This window comes from Ceratotherium simum, chromosome 31 (assembly GCF_057802395.1).
Source record: "Ceratotherium simum simum isolate JZ-2026a chromosome 31, ASM5780239v1, whole genome shotgun sequence".
Taxonomy (NCBI): Eukaryota; Metazoa; Chordata; class Mammalia; order Perissodactyla; family Rhinocerotidae; genus Ceratotherium; species Ceratotherium simum.
This window is the reverse complement of record NC_141930.1, coordinates 28,419,127-28,440,978: the sequence shown is the minus strand read 5'-3', so window position 1 is coordinate 28,440,978 and position 21,852 is coordinate 28,419,127.

Here is a 21,852-nt window from a genome sequence, read left to right as displayed (position 1 = left end):
TTTTTTTTGTGACTTGTTTATATCTCAAATTTTTCTCTGGTAATCAAGCCATTAATTATGCTAATTAGGTGCTTAGTACTTAGAGAAAAAGTTTTTTGTTAGACTTTATTCTCAAATTTAGGATTTTTAAAGTCAGTGGATTTAGTGTATTTGCGATTAACAAGAAAGTTTCCATTTTACCATCTGATGACAAATCTATTTAGCTGGCTGTAACCAAGGCATCTCTCTGGCGGCAGGAGGTTAAGAATAGGACAGATTATCAATGGAGGTTATGAAATTGCTTTCCCAGAAGTCCTTTGTGAGCAAGAGGAGATACCATATGTCTAGCATGATTGACTCAGTCCTTCAACACTGAGCTTTTCAACAAAAGAGCAATCCTAGTTTCTTGCCAGAGGGAAGCCCTGACTGACGTGGGCTCCTTGTGTGATCCACCCCCAGGGAAGGGCTGTAGAAGTTAAGACTGGATGTACACATTCAAAAGGAAGAAGAGCACAAGTTGAAAGCAATCATACCCATCCAGAAGGCCACCATTTCCTGCATTGGGGTCAGATTGTCCACTCTGCACCAGTCTCGGTCATCACTGGGACACCTTGTTCCAGGCTGGGCAACTGCTATCTGTTCCCTTGTTATAGGAACAGAACAATAAGCATTGTATTTATGAATTGGTTTTGTTGAGTGAAAGAACTTAGTCCTTAGTAATTGTAGGAACAAAAAAAATGGATTATCAAAGTGTTTCAAATGGTACTGTGTGTCTCATGAAATTCCATGCCTGCCTCCTTTGGGAAGGACACTGGGAAGATCTCTTTCAATTGTCCTGTGTTCATTCCATCAAAAATTATGGACACCATTTATACAGGAGGTCCTAGTTGGATCCACTGAAGATATAATGGTGAGTGTGGAGGATAGCGGGGATTGGCACTTAGTAGCCTAGTACACCTTTCTGTCTTCCTGCACTGCACTTACATCTTTCAGACTGTCTTGCAGCTAAGGCTCCAGGTATTCAATAATTACACGTCCTCACTGAGTATTGGGAGGCTGGAATAAAGCCATGCTGTGTCTTTGCTGCATCCTTTCTTGTTGCTGGCAAGTATGGTACTGGGGGTGTTTGTACTTTTCCTATTAGCAGATGTCCCAGTGGCCAGGTACTAGTTTCATGAGTGATGTGAGGCTGGTATGGGGCATCCGATTTCTGCTTCTTCTGGTCTAGCATATAGTTCTGGATGCAGCCAATCTCTGGGCAGCTTCCCTGGCCATGTTTCACAGCATTTGATGCCCCACCTGACTGTGGCAGATGAAGCAGCTCCCCTGGAAGGCCAGTTCTGTAATATTGTATTTCCTACCCCAAAATTCAGAATAAACGCCCATACTTAGAATGCAAGCAACTTCTAAAAATTACAAATATTTTTTTATGTATAATTTTGATGCTGGTAGAAAGATTTCTCTGTTTGCAAATTATACGTGTTTAATTTGTTTGTTTCCTAATTTATTTTCACAGGTATTATTGAGTTATCTGATGTAGAATATTTTATCTTTAAGGGAAGGCCATTTTGTTTTGGATGTCCTTAATCCTTATTTGACTAGAGGTTCTGGGTTGGTTGTTAAAACTGAGCATCTTTCAAGTATTTAAGCCCTTCATTGATCTCCACTCATGGAAACAATTTAGATGCCTCACAATCACAAGATCTGCTGCTACTTGTAGGCAAACAAACCCAGCACTTTGAAGAGAGGACACTTAAAATAGGTTGTTGTAGGAGACACTAAAGAGGAAATGCTGTTACTGTCTCAAAGTGAAATTGAGAGAGCAAGGGAAGTGTCACGTAACATAGAGATTTAATTCTTGTATTCATGTAGGCAAAGAGGTTTATGATTTTAAAATGCACAGTTAAAACTAAAATAATAAAATTTTATATCAGAATAGGCTAAAGAGGCTAATATGCACCATTAATACCTCTTTAAAGTGTCCTAAGTGCCCTGTATAGATAGTTATGGAAATCAGCAATGTTCTCAGGTAAATTGCGTAGTGAGAGTATAGCTTTCCAGGAGGGAGTTGAGAGAGGGAAGAAAGGAATGAAAAGTGACTGATAATCAGAACAACAAATCAAATTAAAAACAAGCATATGTTGTTATATCAGAAAAAAATCCCTTTGAAAGTCAACTTCTATATTCAACTCATAATCAAAACTAGATTACTCTAGCCAAGACTTCATACGCTTTCTTCTCTAGTACCTAGGGTTAAGAAAAAAGAGAATGAAATATCCTTGCAGGATGGAGAAATTGGTTGAATGTTGATGAATGTCTTTTTTTTTTCCTTAGTTGATCTAGACTCTGGTTATAAAACATGCACGAGTGCTTACTTCTGTGTCTGACATTGTAATGATAGCTTTACAAGCACTATCTTATTTAATCCTCTCCAAACTCTTTGAAATAGCTACTATTATTATTGATATGCTACAGATGAAAAGGCCAAGACTCAGAGAGTTTAATTCACGTGCTCAAGGTCATTCAGCAAGTACACAGCGGAACATAGATTAAAACTGAAGTCTGTGTGATTCCAGCAGCCAAGCTATGAAATGCTGTATGACACTTCTTGGGCTTGAAGTTCTGCTCAGTGCAGTTCTATGTTTCTCATCTGGAGAATCCTGTCATCAAGTTCAGTGTTAGGGCCTCAACATCACAAAGTCCAGACAGACGGCTAAGCATAGTCTGAAGAGGTATGACACCCTCTTATGTGGGGATACCTTTGACTTGGGCTAAGGATGAACCCTATGGGCTTGAAAGACCACACCTGCTTCCAACCTAGAATGCTTTTGGGATTACATCAGGACACGAATCCACACCATTTTTGTGGGAGGAATACTCTTGCCGAAATGGCCAACATCATACTTTTTGTCTCATTTTTCTCAGCCACTACCATTCTGTCTATCAAGGCAATCTCTTTTCACACCTTCCCTAGTCCCCCAATCCCTGACTGGAGTCTCTTTTTTATATTCTGGAAGGAACTCTTCACAACCCTCTGTATTCACATCTACTTGTCTACTATTTCCAGCTAGGTTGATCACATACAGGTCTTAGGGAATTCTCTACAAATTTTACCCACCCATATTTGACCACTTCCAGCTGTACCTGGGCTACCAAAACCTTTCTCTCCACAACTGCCCAGTCCTTGGCATGGGCACATAGGATGAGAGACCTGAGAGGGAATAAGATGTGATGAAATCCTATCATCTAGACTAGCTCTAGGACTTGGTTCTCTAGAAAGGTTAGAGGTGGAGAAGAAGGACTAGAGCCTACCTGCCGAAGAAAAAGGACTCAATATCCACATCAGATTTCTACCAGGTGACCCCAGAATCTCTTGAGTCTGCAAAACCCAGAAACTGGTGCGTGACGGAGTTGCTCATCTTAATCCAAGCTCTTTACGCTCAAGTAGTCCTTCTACATCAGCCACTTGGCTGGAGCCACCTCCACTTATACTTAATCCACTAATTTTGCTTCCATCTCCTTAACACCATACCCTAGTATTTAATACCTGCTGCTGGCCTTTCAAGAATCCTCTCTGAATTATTAGGAGTCATCTTCTTTCTTGGCTCATTTCAACACCCACATTTTGGCAGTCTAAGTATCTACCTATATCATCTCCAATGAGGGACTCTTTTCTCCCACCTTGACACTATGGAACTTCACTGTGTCAATCAGCTCAGGCTACCATAACAGAATACCACAGACTGGGGGGCTTAAACAGCAGACATTTATTTTTCACAATTCTGGAGGCTGGGGAGTCCATGATCAGGGTTCCAGCAAAGTAGATTTCATTCTGATGCCACTTCTCTTGGGTTGTAGGGAGCTGCCTTCTCTCTATGTGTTCACATGACTTCTTCTGTGTAGGTGCTTGGACACAGAGAGAGAGAGAGAGAGAGAGAGAGAGAGAGTGAGATCTCTTTTCCCCTTCTTATAAGGCCACAAATCTTAGAAGATTAAGGATTAAGGCCTTGTCTAGAAATACAGCCACCCTAGGGGTTAGAGTTTCAACTTATGAATTTTGGAGGGGACGCAATTCAGTCTGTAGCACTCATTGACTGGGATATCCCCCTATTATTACCTCTCCTCCCCAGTCAAAGGAGGATATTTAGTATTTAAACAGTATTTCTCCCAATTCTGGATTTTGATGAAAATCAAAACCTCATTGGAGGTAAATCAAGGAGAAGTCAAAAGGTCTTCTGTTTGGTTAAAACAGAAGAGAGGGGTGGGTTTCTATTTTAATTCTTTAACGTGAGTTAAAGAATTCACCAATATGTCACAGACCAGCTCACACCCTCAGTAGGAAAGACGCTCACAGCCACCCCTGCACTCCTGGTGGGTCACAGCTCTGCCATCTGTTGTTTGTTGTCCTTCGGGAGGCCACTGCTGATTGTTACTAGTTACAATTGTGAGGTGTTAGAGCCCAGAATTCTTCTCTGGCCCTTGTATTAGTTTCTCTCCACAGAATAAATGGAGCAGCTGTGAAGTTGTTTATCTTCCAAAAGATCTCAGGTTCAAGTCTTGTTCTTCAGAGGAAAAGTTGAAAAATAGCAGAAGAGATATGACCAAACAAAGGGTTTTTTTCACTGTCCACTTGATGGCTGAATACACTGAGGAATTCCTAGGACATTGTACTTTGTCCAGTTACCATGACTGGGCAGTCGGAGTTAGGGTTGTGTTCTTCACCATCCATTAGTATGTCTTGATTTACCTGTACGACAAGCCCTATCTTCTGTGTCTACGGGCTATTTGTGCCTACAGAGTTAAAGTAAACAGGTAGAAAAATTTTTTTTTAAAAGAATAATTTTTTTCCTTGAGGACAGAGATTATGTTTAATTCATCATTGAAACCCCAATTCCCAATTCTTTGCTTAACAAGTGCTTGTTGAATGAATAAATTCTGAATCTTTGAAGACTTAGCCCTTCTCTTTCTTCCTTTATTTAGCATGTACTGTGGGAAAAATATATTGTTACCACTTTTCATTTTCCCTAAGGCACAAGATACTGCTTTGTTCTAAAAAATCCTGTACTGAGAATTGTATTATTAATATCCCCAGAGGTGCAATGTTGATATATCTTCTGGTAATGAAGCCACGTAAGGACAATAGGGAAAAAAAATTATTTCACAGTGGGTGACAAAGGTGACTCCCTGTCCACTCAAATGTGCAACTCAAATGTGCAATAACAATGCAACTGTTGTGTGCAGTCATTTGGCCTTCGATAATTATAAGTTCAAAGGACATAAAAAATAGCTCATCTTTTTGGGACAATAGCTAATATTTGGAGTTTCTTTAAGCGTTGGGCTATTCAGACCAATATTAATTATATAACAACATCAGATAATTAACATATTTTATCTAATTCTCATTTAATTTTAAATTTAAAAACCTTTTCTCTTCATTCCCATTGTTAAACCTTTTAAAAATTTTTAGAAAACACATTTCCCTTTCACTAGGTAATAATGCTAAGGAACACTTGGTTTCAGCTACCTTATTCAGAATGTAAGTGCATAAAACTCATTGTGCCAGATCTCATAATCTATTGAGGCCTGTAGCTTCACTTAAAAAAAATTATAGATTCACAAGAAGACGCAAAGGAGGATACTGAAAAGTCCCATGCATCCTTTACCCAACCTCTCCCGATGGTAGCATCTTGTGTAACTATAGTAGACTATCAAAACAAGGAAATTGACGTTGGTACAATCCATATAGTTTTTTCAGACTTCACCAATTACACATGCATGTGTGTATGTGTATGTGTGTGTGTGTAGCTCTATGCAATTTTATCACATGTGTAGCTTTGGGTAACTGCCACCACAAACAAGATGCATAACTGTACCATCACCACAAAACTGCATCTTTCTACCCCTTTACAGACATACTTGGCACCTTCACCCTCATTTCCAAACCCTGACAACAACTAATTATTTCTATAATTGATATTTTGTTTTCTAATTGTTTTCTATAATTATTATTTTATGAATTTTATATAAATGTAATCATGCAGTATGTATTTGAGACTTTTTTCATTCAGCATAACTTCTCTGAGGTTCATCGAAGTTATTGCATCCATCAATAGTTTGTTCCTTTTTATGGCTGAGTAGTATTCCATAGTATGAATGGACCACAGTTTGTTTAACCATTCATTCAATGAAAGGCATCTGCTATGGATATTCCTGCATAAATTTCTATGTGAAAATGAGTTTTAATTTCTCTAGGATATAGGCCCAAGAGTGCAATTGTTAGATTATATGATGTGTATTTTTAGTTTTAAAGAAACTGTTGAACATTTCTAGAGTGGCTGCAATACTATGAATAATCCAATTTCGCCATATCCTTGCCAGCATTTGGTGTTAATACTATTTTTTGTTTTTAGTGGTGTTGATAGGTGTGTAGTTATCTCAATGTTGTTTTAATTTGCGTTTTACTAACAGCTAATGATATTGAACATTTTTTCATGTGTTTATTTGCCATCCGTACATCCTCTTCAGTGAAATGTCTGTTCATGTCCTTTGCCCATTTTCTTATTGAATTGTTTGTTTTCTTAATATTGAGCTTTGAGAGTTCTTTATATCTTCTAGATCCTAGTCTTTTGTTGAAAATGTGATTTGCAAATATTTTCTCCCAATCTGTAATTTGTCTTTTCATTCTCTTACTGGGGCCCTTTACAGAGCAAAAGTTTTTAATTTTGATGATTTACCAAATTTTTCTTTTATGGATCATGCATTTGGTGTTAAGTTGAGGAACTCTTTCCCTAGTCCAAAGTCCTGAAGTTTTTCTTCTATGTTCTTCTCCATAAGTTTTATAATTTTATGTTTTACATTTGGGTCCATTATCCTTTTTGAGTTATTTTGTATATAAGATGTGAGATTTAGGTAAAGTTCTTTGTTTTTCCCTATGAATGTCCTATTGCTGTAGCACCATTTATTATAAAAGCTATACTTCTTCCAATGAACTGCTTTTGCTCCATTGTCAAAAACTGATTTGGCATATCTGTGTGGATATATCTCTGGATTCTCTATTCTGTTCCATCGACCTATGTGTCTAACACTTCACCAATACCACACTGTCTTGATTACTGTAGCTGTGTAATGAGCCTTAACACCAGGAAGAGTGATTCCTTCCACTGTATTCTTCTTTTTAACAGATTGTTTTGGTTGACGGAATGGCTTTCCTTTTCCATATAAATTTTAGAATAAGCTTGTCTATCTCTATGAAATACCTTGCTGATATTTTGACAGAAATTGCATTAAACCTATAGATCAACTTAGGGAGACTTGACATATTTACAATGTTGAGCCTTCCAATACAAAAACATAGCATATCTTTCCAAATATTTAGGGCTTCTTTCACTTTTTTTTCAACACTTTATAATTGTCAGCATTATAGATCTTGCACGTTTTGCTAGATTTATGCCTAAGTATTTCATTTTCTTTGTAGTAATTATAAATGGTATTGTATTTTTGATTTCTGTTTCCACTTGTTAGTTATCACTATATAGAAGTGGAATTGATTTTTGTGGGCTGATCTTGTAGCCCACAACGTTACTGAATTTATTTATTAATTCTAGGAGTTGTTTTGTAGATTTGTTGAGATTTTCTGTGTAGCTAATTATGTCACCTATAAAGAGATAGTTTTATTTCTTCTTTTCCAATCTGTATGCTTCTTATTTGTTTTCCTTGCCTTAATGCAGTGGCTAGAACTTCTAGTACTATGTTGGCTGAGAGTGATGAGAGCAGACATCCTTGCCTTGTTCCAGATTGTGGAGAAAAAGCATTCAATCTTTCACTATTAACTATCATGTTAGCTGTAGGTTTTTTGTAGATATTATTCATGAAGTTGAGGAATTTCCCCTCTATTCCTATTTTTCTGAGAGTTTTATCATGAACAGATATTGAATTTTGCCAAATGCCTTTTTTTTGGGTCAACTGATATGATCATATGATTTTTCACCCTTAGCATGTGGATATAGTGAATTACATTGATTGATTTTTGAATACTGAACCAGCCTTGCCCATGTGGAATAAAACCTTCCTGATCATGGCATATGATTCTTTTCAAGCATTGTTGGACTCAACTTGCTAAACTTTTGTTAAGGATTATTGCTTCTAAGTTTATGAAAGATATTGGACTGTAGTTTTCTTTCTTTCTCTTCCCTCCTTCCTCCCTCCCTCCCTTCCTTCCTCCCTCCCTCCCTTCCTTCCTCCCTCCCTCCCTTTCTTCCTTCCTTCCTTCTTTCCTTCCTTTCTCCTTTCATTTCTTCCTTTCTTGCCTCTTTTTTCTATTGCCATTGGTGGTTCTGGGCTGCAGGACTGCCTGGCATCGAGTCCGGAGGGTAGCTGGGAGAACAAAAGAAAACTCAAGGAACTCATCAAGTTGTTGATCCTTCTAGCTGGGCTACCCTTTGCTTTCCAGGATATTTCAGAGTCCTTTAGTTGCTGTTTGTTGAATAATGTCCCGGGTATTTTGTTGTGCCTGGAAGGGAAGAGCAGTGCGCAGTGAGTTGCACTTATTGCAACTCCCTCTTTACACGCCCTTGAGGCCCAGGCCCTGAATCAATCAATGGAGATTTATTGATTTTGCGCTGTGTGTGAGTCACTGCATTTGTCAGAACACAGACTCAAACGTGACAGGGCTGCATTGGGAACCACAGTTAAAGCAGAGGGGACTAGGGGAGAACAGATGATTTAAACATACTAATGATAATGACAGTTAACATCTACTGAATGCTTACTCTGTGTCAGGCACTGTGCTAAACACATCAGCAGGATCATCTTATTTAATCCGTTAAAACAGATGCTATCTCCATTTTACATCCAGGGAACTGTCGTTTAAGGGGATTCATAACTTGCCTAAAGGCACACCCCTGTGAACTCCGGATCCAGGATTCAGATCCAGATCTGAGTCCAGCACTCAGTCTTTTCCACTCTGCGTGGCCTCAGGCATCAGCAGGAGAGTCTGCAGTCACATGGCGCAGGCAGTGGAAAAGTTGCATGTCCTCGGGCAGTTGACATCCTTTCTGACCCTCCGTTCCCTCACTTATAAAATGAGGTTAATATCAACTTCACAGTATTGTCGTGAGGCTTAAAAACATCACAAATTAGAAGGTACTTTGTAAGCAGTGGGTGGGGCAGGAAGGACCGTGGGGACAGCACTGGAGGGGCTGGCCACAGGAGTGGACGGAGCTCCCTCAGCTGCTCTCGGGAGGTTTGAGGGGAGATGGCCGAGCGTGGCCGTAGAGGTGGGTGTTTCTCCAGCTGCTCTCAGGGAGCTTCAGTGGTGTGAGCTCAGGGACATCCTGACAGCCAGGAAGCACGTGGCCACAAGGGGACAGGTGGTCCAGGTGGCAAATTTCAGGGCAGTCTAACAGTTATGATGAGAACCGAACCAAGAGCACTGCATTCGCAAGGCTCCTCTGGGGGGCTGGGCGCAGCTGGGTCCAGGCAGGGCTGAGCCTGTGGGCCGAGAGGCAGGAGCCCCAGGGAAGGGGTGGAGGCTGCATGAGGGGGTGAGGCCAGTCGAGGGTACAATGTGGCTGGATGCTGGGGAGATATAAGGAAGCCAAAGATGTGGTCTTTGTCCTGGGGACGGGTATCACAGTTGGGAAGACGGGGCACGGATGTAAGAAGCTAAGATTAAAAGTAATTACAGGGTGTTGTGGTAAGGGCTTTATATTACTTTTCTTTTTCCTGCTCCTGGCTGGTCTCCTGAGTCATTATTTTTCATGTATTGATTGTAGGATTTTCCCTATTCTGTTATTTTCCTGAGGGTTTTTTTTTTTTTAATCTCTTTTGAGAAACAGTAACGGCTTAAATTGGATTCTGTTGGCTCCATGCTGGTCTGAATGCTTCTTCTCAGCCAGGGATCCTTCCTCTGTCTCGCCACCTCCTCTGTTCCATTGCATGAGGGGCTATGCCCTTGTCTTGCAAGAGCCCTGGGGCTGATTCACTCTGTCTCGGGTCCTGCAGGTGCACGTTTGCCTTGTTGGGGTCTCACGCTCTCTTCTCTACATCTTCTCAACTTTCAATGTGCTCTGCAGAAGGGACAGATTTGTATTTCCATATAATATAATTTATATATCTATATAATGTTTATATATCCATATAATATAGCAATAGGTAGGCATATATTTTTTTTTTTTACAGAAAGATCATTTTGTCCTTGGAGTTCAAGGGGTCCTGACATTCCTTTAAAAGTGGCAAATATTCCCCTAGAAGTAGAAGTAAAGGGCATGATGATTAATTTTTAATCTAGTGCATGGCACACACTGACGTTAGTTCCTGAACTCAGCGATATATGGAGCACCCTCTGTGGGTCCTGGAGAGGCAGCAGTGAATGTGACAGAGATGCTGTGGCCTTTTGAGTAGGGGAATCTGACAACAAGCAAGGAGGATCCTATAATGCAACGTCAAGGAGCTATGGGTGTGAAGAAGATGACAGCAAGGTGAGGGGCTGGAGAGGAACAGTGAAGTGGCGTCCGGGAAGGATTCTGAGGAGGGCACAGTGCTGCAGAGGGCTGACTCGAGTGAGGCACGAGCATGGCCCTGCTGAAGCCGATGCTTTGGGCACCCAGGACAACCCCTCTGGCCTCCCCTGCCTTCAGCTGTAGCCATGTGGACAAGCCCCCTGGAACCTGGCAGAGTCTTATCTCAAGCACCGGAAGCCATCTCTTTGCTTTTCTGCCTCAAGCTTTTCCCCCAAAGCCGTGGGAACTCAGCCCCAGCAGGATGTGCCACGCGAGTGGGTGCAACTGGCGGACAAACGCCCAGCCTCGCTCCTTCTGAAGAGACAGTCGTGAGGCGGTTGCTGAGGTTCCCCGGCAGGACTGAGCCCTGGCTGCCCGTGGCAGCACCTACTCCTGCACCCTCTGCTGGCCTGTCCTCCTCCCACCCTCCCTCTGCCCCCGGCTCCCTGCTCACCTTCTAAACAAACCGCTTACACCCAAGCCCTTATCTCAGCTTCTGTGTTCAGAGGAAGCCCAACCAAGCTACGTGCCAATTATTTTGTTGTTGTTGTTGCTGTTTTTCTCTTCTAAAGGAAATCCATTTTTAGTATGTATGACTCCTAAATTATTCTTACCTCATTAGACGATGCTCTTTAGAGTATTTCCTCAATTATACCCTTCTCCTCTCCACTACCTAATAACAATCCCTCCCCATCATTTTGCTGCTCTTCTTCTTCTTCTTTTTTTTTTTTTAACAATTAAACACCAAAGGATACAGACTCATTACTTCCTGATATTTTAAAAGCTAGAGTAACGGTTTTTCTGAATATTTAAGAGCATTATACATGCCCTTCTGTAATGTCTAACTATAACAGGGAAACATTGTTATTTATAACAGGAAGCACAGAAAGCCTGCCCAGATAATTAACATTAATTAATATTGTTGAACACTAAGCGCATAAAGTAGTTGCTATTTCATAGGCCAGCAAACAGCGAATGCAGGTTTTCTGGAAGGAAGGGCAGCATTAGCGAGCGGCACTGCAGTCCAGGTCACACAGGCTGGATGAGCACGGGGGCGGGCAACCACAGTCTCAATTTGCAACCTCCTGTGGAAACTGGATGATGCTCAGCAGATCTGGGAAATGAACAAGTCTTCCCGAGCTAATCAGATTTTCACAGTGTGTCATGGGAGGACTCGCCTCATGAGAAGCGAAAGTCTTCCACGTTTCTGTGAGTGCTAATGATCAAGAGGAGTATTTCAAAAATCAATCTAAATAAGAGCATGGGTGAAGATTTTATAGCAACAGCGTGACCCTCCTGGTTACGTAACAGCTCCTGGAGTATGAGTACTTGGACCGGAACACTTCATGACAGAGTACTTCTCCTAAATTGTGATTCAACCAGAATAAAAGTATGTGGATAACAATATAGCATTGTTCGACATGCAGTCATGAAGTCTTTAAAGAACTCCAATGAAGAAGCAATTTAATGCTTTCTATCCCATATTTTTTGGCAACTATTTCCTCCTGTGATGAAAGCACCTGCTTGTTTTTGTAGTTTCATGCAGAGCACTCTATGTTACAGTGGAAATTAGCATGATGAGAGTTAAAAGATGAAGCATGGAAACTAGGAGACGTACCACGCAGCATCTGATTGGACCACAGAGTGTACCCTGAGTTCAGGGGAGCAGGAAGGCCCTGACTGCACCCCAAAGTGTCCACGCAGAGTCACCTCCTCTCTTTAAAAAAACAAAACGAAACAAAAATGAAAACCTCCATACTGTGGAGTGCCTGAAACTGTGACGGACGCTGACGACTGAGGTGGCTGCCCTGCTCTGGACACGTGGCAGATACAGGAGCGGCTGGCGGAGGAGACTTCACGGAAATGCCGGAGAGTAGTGTGGAGAAGGAAGAAGAGATGACAAATCATTTTCTAGTTATAGGAGGGGCTGGAGCCTGCACCAAGGACTCACCCGAGGTCAAAGGCTAAGGCAAGACACACTGTGGTGTGTGCCAGGCCAGCCCTTGACTCTATCCCCTGGTATCTGTTAGAGGACCCCTTCAGCAGCAGCCCTGGGACTTGGAGATTCTGGGTGGCACAAAACAAAATGCCTGGTGGCTCATAGAATCTTGTGAGATTTTATCATCGTCTTGGTGCCCATAGCACTTTGGGAGTTAGGAGTGAATATTCCCCACCAGCCCTCAAAATGAATGATCTGAGCAAAGACTGAAAAAGAGAACATGCTTCCCCTTCTTATCCCTGCTGCCTGACGTTTCACTTGGAGATACCTGTTCTGTGAGGTGCCTTGCTTTCTTTCTTTTCCTTGGTGAGTTCCTGGCTTCTGAGGACATTCAATTTGACGTCTTGGCCGTAAGTCATTTCCCATGTTTGGTACCAAGATCTTGGAAAGTGTAAATTGGTGAAATATGCATATTCTGGTTCTCCTATCTATATTATTCCTCATTGGGGGCTAGAATGGACCCCCATCACAGGTCTTGAATGGAAATCTCTTGTGTGAATGGTGCATTTAGCATCAGGAAGAAAATGTCAGTCTTGGATTGAACATTGAGAAGGGGGGGCAGGAGTGAACTGCACTTTGCAAGTTGAGCATCCAGCTTGTCACTGAGACCCTGCGCAGGAGGGACGTCTGCTGAAAGACCAGCGGAGGGAATTTGTGTTGAAGCCAATGGAGAGGTGAGTGGAGCACAGGTGGCTCTGTCCCGTTGGCACCCCACATAGCTGGGATGCATGGGAATGTGAGCAGTGGGACAGAGGGAGAGGCTGGAAAGAGGCGCTTACCCGGAGTTAGAGCCCCGGAGCATCAGGGGTGGGAGTGCTCCTTGGAGAGATGGGTTTTCTTATCTCGCACCTTGCCTATTCCCTTGCTAGACTGGTGTACCAGGACACATCAGATGATTTAGCTTGACCAGAGAAAGCATTCTTATTTTCATTTATTTGTGCTTTTATTTTTCTTTTTCCTTCCTTCTCAGGGCAAATTATCTATTAAAAAAATCTAGTAACTTCTTGGCGCCGGCCCAGTGGCGTAGTGGTTAAGTTCGCACGCTCTGCTTTGGTGGCCCAGGGTTTGCAGGTTCAGATCCCCCGCGTGGACATATGCACCGCTTATCAAGCCATGCTGTGGCAGCATCGCACATATAAAGTAGAGGAAGATGGGCACTGATGTTAACCCAGGGCCAATCTTCCTCAGCAAAAAAAGAGGAGGATTGGCAACAGATGTTAGCTTAGGGCTAATCTTCCTCACACACACAAAAAAATTTAGTAACTTCTTTGCATAAATATAGAGTTGGAATGAAAATCAGAACAATTAAATATCAATGAAAAGGGTACTGTAGTATAACTAGGTATTATCTTTTCAAAATGGTGTTCAATAATATGGTTTATGTATATCACACTTGATTATTTTAATGAATGCAAAACGTACCAGAGTCTCAGATAACTCTTCCACAGAAATCCTAACAAAAACACAAAGGATCCTGGAACCTTTGGTGAAGTGGAGAGGGCCTAGCCCCATGAGTGCTGTGGAGTGTAAAGCTAATCCCAGAAAACGAGAATAAAACCACAGGGAGAAAGATGATGAACACAGCAGAGTCTCAATTAAAAGATATAATCAAAACAAGTGAAACCTCCTTGTTTTTGTGTTGAAGTTTCCAGAAGTTGAATGGATCTGGCAGAAAGACTGTCAAATGCCTTTAGAGATTTGAAATTTCAACAAAAGCTGAGCTACATTGAGTGATTCTTGCATTCCTTAAACTTTTAAATTTACTATTGAGCTTTATTGTTTTTATCAAAGATACTTTTTACTAGTCACATGGCTAGGGTTAGGGTTTGCTTCCTTGGGACTAGAGCAAAGATTATTTACCAAACAAACAAAAACAAACAAACCCTGGTGACCTAAGGTTCATGGGAAAAAACTAAATTTTAGGTAGAGAAGAGACTTATATTTAATCAAAGTTCATTCAAGAAAGCCAAGTTTTAAATGTAACAGAGAACATAATCAAACGACCAAATCTTGGGGCCAGTGACAATAAAGATAGGAATTGTAGAGTCAGAAGGTAGAAGCCAAGCACTATGGGACCAGCTTCTATATTCTGGGCTTCATGCTGGGTACTTTCACATATTGACTAACATGGTCCTAGATTATGCCAGTGTTACAGATGAGGAAAATAAAGCTCTAAGTATGACTTATCTTGAACTGCGTGCCTAATAAATACTGTAGCTAGGGTTTAAACCAAGATCCATTTGGGACCAAAGCCCAAAGCCCATGCTATTTCCAGTATACTAGATGAAACTGAGGGGAGGCCAGGGGCCAGTAAGGAAAGTTTTAGGAAAACTACCATGATTGCCAGAGCTTCTGTGTGTGTGTGTGTGTGTGTGTGTGTGTGTGTGTGTGTGGTTTGCTTTCTAAGTCTTCAAATTAAATCTGTACTCTGTGGAGTTTTGTTTGATCTATTCCTACATGATGAAGTGTCTCCACAGGAAGACCCACTACCTCCCCAGGCACTTGGATAAAGCTGCAATGGTCAGTGAGAGATGGTGGCTTCCATCCATTCTCTCAGTGATGTCTGGGTTCAGAAGGCATCCAGGTGGCTTCTGTGCCCCACACAGGTCATTCGTGTGGGGTCACCTTTGTTTCAGTACTGGTAGATGACTCTCCTTCCCATGGCTAATAACCATGAGGGCTAATGGTGATCAGGAACCATCTTTGTTTATTCTAGTGGAGTAAAATTTGAAAAGCTAGATACAATTCTTCCTCTGTGGTATTTGATACAGACTCCCGACCTTTTCTTAGTGCTTAGTGCTCAGTGCTTCCTTGGGCATTAGTTTTGTTTGGCTGCTAAGCTGCTATCTTGGGTCCAAAGTATACAAATTTCCATGTGCTCTGCCTCGGCAGTAACACAGAGCCTAACCGATGACAGTCGTTTCACATTGTCTTCGTTCTTCCACGAAGGATTTGGGCTTAAAGATCCAAAGCTAATTGTCCTGTACTCTTTCAAAACTATGTCTGAGGAAAAGAGAACATTAAAAACTGCAAGTTAGTATGTAGTCATTGTGAATCTAGTTACTTTCATATTCAGAGCGTACTTATAGGCTAGAGTTTTTTTTCACTGTAAATCATATTCAGATTTATTCAGTTTTTAAATTATTATTGGAAAGTGCTGGTAATTCTCCCATGCCCCTGTCCCCACCATATAAAGTTTGTCTTGTCTTATTTGTTCTACAGATTCATAAGTGAATTGAAAATGAAAGCCATTCTTCATTCTTCCTATCTGAAACAAGATTCTTGGACAAATTATCTTACATACCATCATAAAAGGAAAAACCAGTCTTAAGGGGGAAAAACCAGAACCGTTATTTCCGGGAACAATTTCTCCATACGAATTATTAGGCGATAGTCTTACTTTCCCTAATCTGGTTTCAGCCCCACTGTCCCTACTGCACTGCCTTGTTCTCCTTCCGCTCACTTTCCACCTCCCGTCCTAGACGTTGAATTTACTGAGTTGGTTACCTAGTCTCAAGATCCACAAGCACGTTAAGTATTACATTACTTAGTGTTACTACAGGATGATGGTGGTCTCGTGGCTCTTAAAGGGAAGAAAAATTTTTCTTTTTTTAAATAACACTTTAAAATAGAGTCTTAATTTTGCATCTATGTTAAATGGAAATATTAATGTGCTAACGCAATTGCACTTCTAAGTTACAAATCAATAGATTTTATATTTGGAAACTCTTCACCTGTGTTTATTTGCTGTTCCTATTAAAAAAAATTTAACAATTGCTAAACCACTATATAGTACTATGCAGAGAGCAGCTGAGTAATTATCAAGGAACAATAGCTCCTTTCACATAGACTGTCCTTCTGGATTTGAGAAAAGAGTGGGACTTCAACGAGAAGCCAGTCTAAAAAAGTACTATAAATAACAAATGCTGTGCATATATCCTTAATTGTTGGCATAGGTTATAACCAGAATTAAAGGAAGTTTCATGAGTAAAATTGCCTCTTCTCATTAAGACTTCAAATTATGTTGGAAAATTGCCTCTGATTTACTTAAAATATGGGTGAAGTTTTGCATAAACTCTATATGCAGCACCACTAGTTTACTTTAGTTTCTTGTTATAAGCAAGGTCACAAGGATATTTGAAAATTGTAGCTGAATACTGACAAAATGAGTTTGTCCTCTAATGTGAATTGAGGTTAATTCTCCAATTTTTTGAATTGTTTTGTATGGGACAGCATGTTCTTAACTAAGATAAACACACAGACTCACTGAGTCTTTAAAGCTAATAGGGAAATTAGAGTTTAGTCCCGCCCTCTCATTTTGAGGAACACAGATCTGAGGTTAGAGGCTCATCCAGGGTATCCCAGGTAGACCAGTTGACTCAAATCCCAACAAGCAGGAGCAGGTCTCAAATTCTTCCCACCATGTGTGTACTCCATGAATGCTGAAGAGAGCTACTTATGCACATTTCCCTTTTTCTCAATCGCATTGCCTCTGCCTTCATTTAGGTCCTCATCATCTGTTGTTGAATATAGTTTATATTTAGGCCTTTATATTATGTGGCACCATGCCAAGAGCACAATAAAATTATGTTGATTTGTTACCAAAAATAACAAGTTTATCTTTATTCTTTCTAAAAAGACAGCTGAACTGTCATTAGATACCAGGACTCTCTTTAAGGAAAACCATTTTCTGATGTATTTGAATAGGCACTCAGAAAGTGTTTGTTGAGTTAATGAGTGATCTATCAGTCTTTTGAAAGATTTTTTTTTGAAAGAGTATGAAATGGTTTGCATATGTTTTTCTGCTTAAGTTCATTCTCCACAGTATTTCCAGCTATCTTTTCAAAATATGTACCTGGTTATATCATTGCCTTTTGTAAAAACCTTCCACTGGTCCAGTGATAGAGTCTGAACACCTCAGGATGGTATAAGCAAGGACCCATGTAATTAGGCTCCAACATTCTTTTTTTTTTTTTTTTTTTTTTGTGAGGAAGATCAGCCCTGAGCTAACATCCATGCCAATCCTCCTCTTTTTAGAGGAAGACCAGCCCTGAGCTAACATCTGTCAATCCTCCTCATTTTTTTTTTTTTTGCCCCCTTTTCTCCCCAAAGCCCCAATAGATAGTTGTATGTCATAGTTGCACATCCTTCTAGTTGCTGTATGTGGAACGTGGCCTCAGCATGGCCGGAGAAGCGGTGTGTCAGTGCGCGCCTGGGATCTGAACCCGGACCGCCAGTAGCGGAGCACGTGCACTTAACCGCTAAGCCATGGGGCCAGCCCCTCCAACGTTCTTTAAAGCAGCATAAGATAGCGGAGAGCACAGACTCTGGATAAATACTTAGAAAATCAAGAACAGATCAACATGAAGTTGGGACAATTATTGAAGTGTAGTTAGATTTCACTTATTTCTTTGGTAACTTTTTAATAAAAGGCTACATAGTAGTGAGTCTGGTATTCTTCAGTGTGTTCACAATGTGATCTCAGACTGCAGTCCAATTTGTACTGGAATTTGTTTGAAAAGACAGAACGTATGTTGTTGGCAAACTTTTACGGACTATTGTTTTATTTCTTGAGAGTGTCTGAATCTTTAGCTGAAAAAATTTCAGAATTTGTCAGTTCTTCTAAAGTTAATGTGGAAAAATAAAACAAAGCAAAAAAAAAAAAAATCCCAACAATTAGAGTTAAAACAGAGGCATGAACTGGAAATTATATCTAGATCTGGGAGGGGTTTAGTATATTTTTTAAAATATTCTCACAAATAAGTAAAATTTTAAAAATCTTGTCATGTTAGTATCTCTTCCATTGATAATTAGTTTCTTGACAGTACAAAATCTGAATAGCTTTTTATTGGATTTCCTACATGATTCTATATAGCCAAGAAACACACTGTTTGATCCTTAATTATTATTTCCTTCAGTTTAATAGTTGGGTAACATTATATGAATACTCATTTTCTTCTGTTGACTGTTTGAGTAGACTTTCTCAGATTTCTCTGAATCTAATGGAAGATAAAAGATATTCTTTCCTCTCCTTTCATGAAGTTGCCTGTCTCACCTCCATCCTTCCATAGATCAGAAGATTAGCCTCCCAATCTTCATTTCTTCAGAAACTTCTTTTGTAAACTTTTTATAGTGGAAGGTGCTAAAAAAAAGTACAGAAACATATAGGTAGTTGAGGAGATGGCCAAATCCCCTGACCTGGGCTGTGGACAAATGCTCCTCCTCAAACCTGCCAGTTGTTTGACATCCAGTGAACATTTCCATTGAGTCTTGTGACATATGTTGAAAAGGCCCATTAAAACCACACTTCTAACGTCATATCCGTGTTTCCATTATCATCAAATTACAAACTTATTATGGGAAATGTTCTCTCTTTTACTTAGGAACATGTATTATACAAGAAACATAAGAAATATGTCTGATAAAATGTATACTCTAATAGAATAAAAACCAGAGGTTTCTCTAATTTCTAGAAAAATAGAAATTGAACCTGCCTCCATGAAATCAAAGGAAAACACTCTGTTACCCCATTACACCATATTTTATGAAACAAGTTCAGCTAAATATGCTGTTGGACTAATAAAAATCTAAACTACTCAAGTGGAGCACCTGGAAGTCATTCTGATTTCCCTCTTTATCCACATCCCTTTCTCCTTCCAACCCTGCTACCCCTGGTTCTGGGGCAAACCCAATATTTATGGGTCCAAATATTGATAGTCTTTGGGAACTATGATGGTGGATGGCCCCTATAAGTATGTTTTTGATCCCAGTTGGTCTCAATTTGGACAGAAGTGACTTTTCATACACCATTTCCCACATTCAATGTCTTCACCAGAGTTTATCATAGAAGAGCTTCAAATCCTTTTTCCAAGTTCCTACAAACCAAACTACATTTTTGATTGGATGTGGGTTGAAACTGATCACCTGCAGCCTTGGGAGTCTTGGCTAGTATTCTTAAAATGGCCATGAGCCTGGGCTACAGATGCATCAATCTTCCTAAATCTGTATGCTCTGACTTTGACTTGGCTGTAGTGACATTCATTTGTATGTATTTTTGATTCTGGTTGCACTCTGAGCTGATCTTCTGGCAGAATTATCTTTTGGTTGGTTTTGTGTTAGTTGTGCGTTGGGAATTGTCATTCAATATTGACCCAATGTATTTTCTTTCACATAGAATCCAGAAATAACTCAGTTATAGATTAAATAGCTTTGCAGGATGGAAGAGAGTAGAAAGACTATAAATATTAATAAAATACATTATCTCAGCTCCCTTGGCTGTTCCCATTCTTAGGATAATTCCCCTACATTTCTAATAAAACATCAGTTAAAGGATTTGGGGGATCATAAAGAATTCAAATAATTTCAGAAGAGTTTATTTCCAGTTTTCTCTATCAAGAAGCAATGTTCTAAGAAAACACGAGAAAACATCTATTGCTTTGTTTGTAAAACAAATAGAAAATTATTTTCATTTGTTCTTCAAAGGTATCTGTATTGTCAGCACAAATGACCAGAATCTCTTATTCCATTAGCAACAGCATAGTTTCTTTATTTATTAAAATTATAGTTTCTTTATTAAAATTATAATTTGATAAAATGCTTAATTTACCCATATAGAAAGCCAGAAAATATAGCATATACACATTGTTCATGCATTCATTTTCAAAATTAATTCATTCTAGAACAAGTAATTATCAGTTATGGGAATTATGTAAATGACACTCAAGTAATACACTTTCATGAGATATATCTTCCCAAGAAACTAATACAATTTGAATAGCAAAAATAATCTGAGAGAAATGAATGGAAAGTCTATTTTTTAAGTGTTATAGTAATTAGCTGTAATCAATTGATGGAAATTGCCATGTTTTTCTCAAGTTGGAAGTTACTACAGCATAGATAAGGGACTTCACAACTGAATTGCATCTGAACAAAATACAAATGACAGGCTTTTAATTTGTATTTAATTCATAGCTTCAAATGTTTGCAAAGGAACAAAATGAAAATTACATTTTCCACATAGTGAAATGAATGTCACTCTTGTTTTAGTTTGTCCTGGATATCTTCCCTTTGCTGCAAGAACCATTCCTTCAACTTAAAGTGAAATTGTAGAATACATATGGGCTACCTATAAGTGATTGAACTCAATCTTTTTGGAATTTTATGTGCTATCAATTAAACATTTTTACATAACTGAGACATAAATGTGAACAATGCTTTTGCTTTCATTGTCAAAGTTTTCTAGTGGTCTGAACGAGAAGGTAGAATTTGGAGGCATTCAGGGAAGAAGATCAGTTGAGAATTGATATTTGAATCTCTCCCTTACTTGTTCTTCAGTAATATCTTTGTCCAAATCTATAGAATGTATGATATCAAGAGTGAACCTTAATAGAAACCATAGACTCTGGGTGATAATGATGTGTCAATGCATGTTCATCAATTGTAAGAAATGTGCCACTCTGGTGGGAAATATTGATAATGGGAGAGGTTGTGATATGTGGGGGCAGGGTGGATATGGAAAATCTCTGTACCTTCCTTTTAATTTTGCTGTGAACCTAAAACAGCTCTAAAAATAAAATTTATTAAAAAAATGAGACTAACACCTTAGGTCCTGGCCCTGCTGTGGACTGCTGTGGAATGCCAACAGGTGTGACACTTGGGGTTCCCTTCTATTGATAGCCCTCTAACATCATCCATGGAATTGGCTAACCATCTGTTTGGGAGAGGCAAGGAACAGAGCATCCTTTAGAAACCTTAATGCTGGCAAAAAAAAATTTAAGAAATTATTTTTTCTTGTTTTTCCATTTGGCCAAATTTTCCTCAAGGGCACAGACCACACCTTATACTTACAATATGCATATGCGATTTATGCATCTCAACAGAATCTGTTTGTCAGGAATTTGCATTGGATCAAGATAGCTGTTATCTAGCTTAGAGTTACAAATGTCCAGAAAATTTGTGTCCTGTGAATTAAAATAAATAAATGATACAGACAAAGCAGTCATAGCAGAGTAAGTTCTAGTAAATTTAAAGTGAAAACGACAAGGAAGAAGGTTAAGCAAACTATTCATTGAGCTCAGATATCTATAGACCAATATACAAAGTACAGGTAATAAACACATAGAATTCAAAATAATAGCTTAGGTGCCATTGAGACTGAAATATGATACTTGAGTAGAATCTGGGAACCCTTAATAAGGGGGAAAAAAAAACAGTGGTAGATTATGCTGGTAGAGCTTTTTATATTCAAAAATCTTTTACATTCATTATCATCACATTTCATCTTCAATAGTTCTTGGACGAAATCAGAGAAGCATCATAATTTGCATTTTAAAGTTGAAGAAAGTGAAGATGAGAGGAATAGGTTTTCTAAGGTCA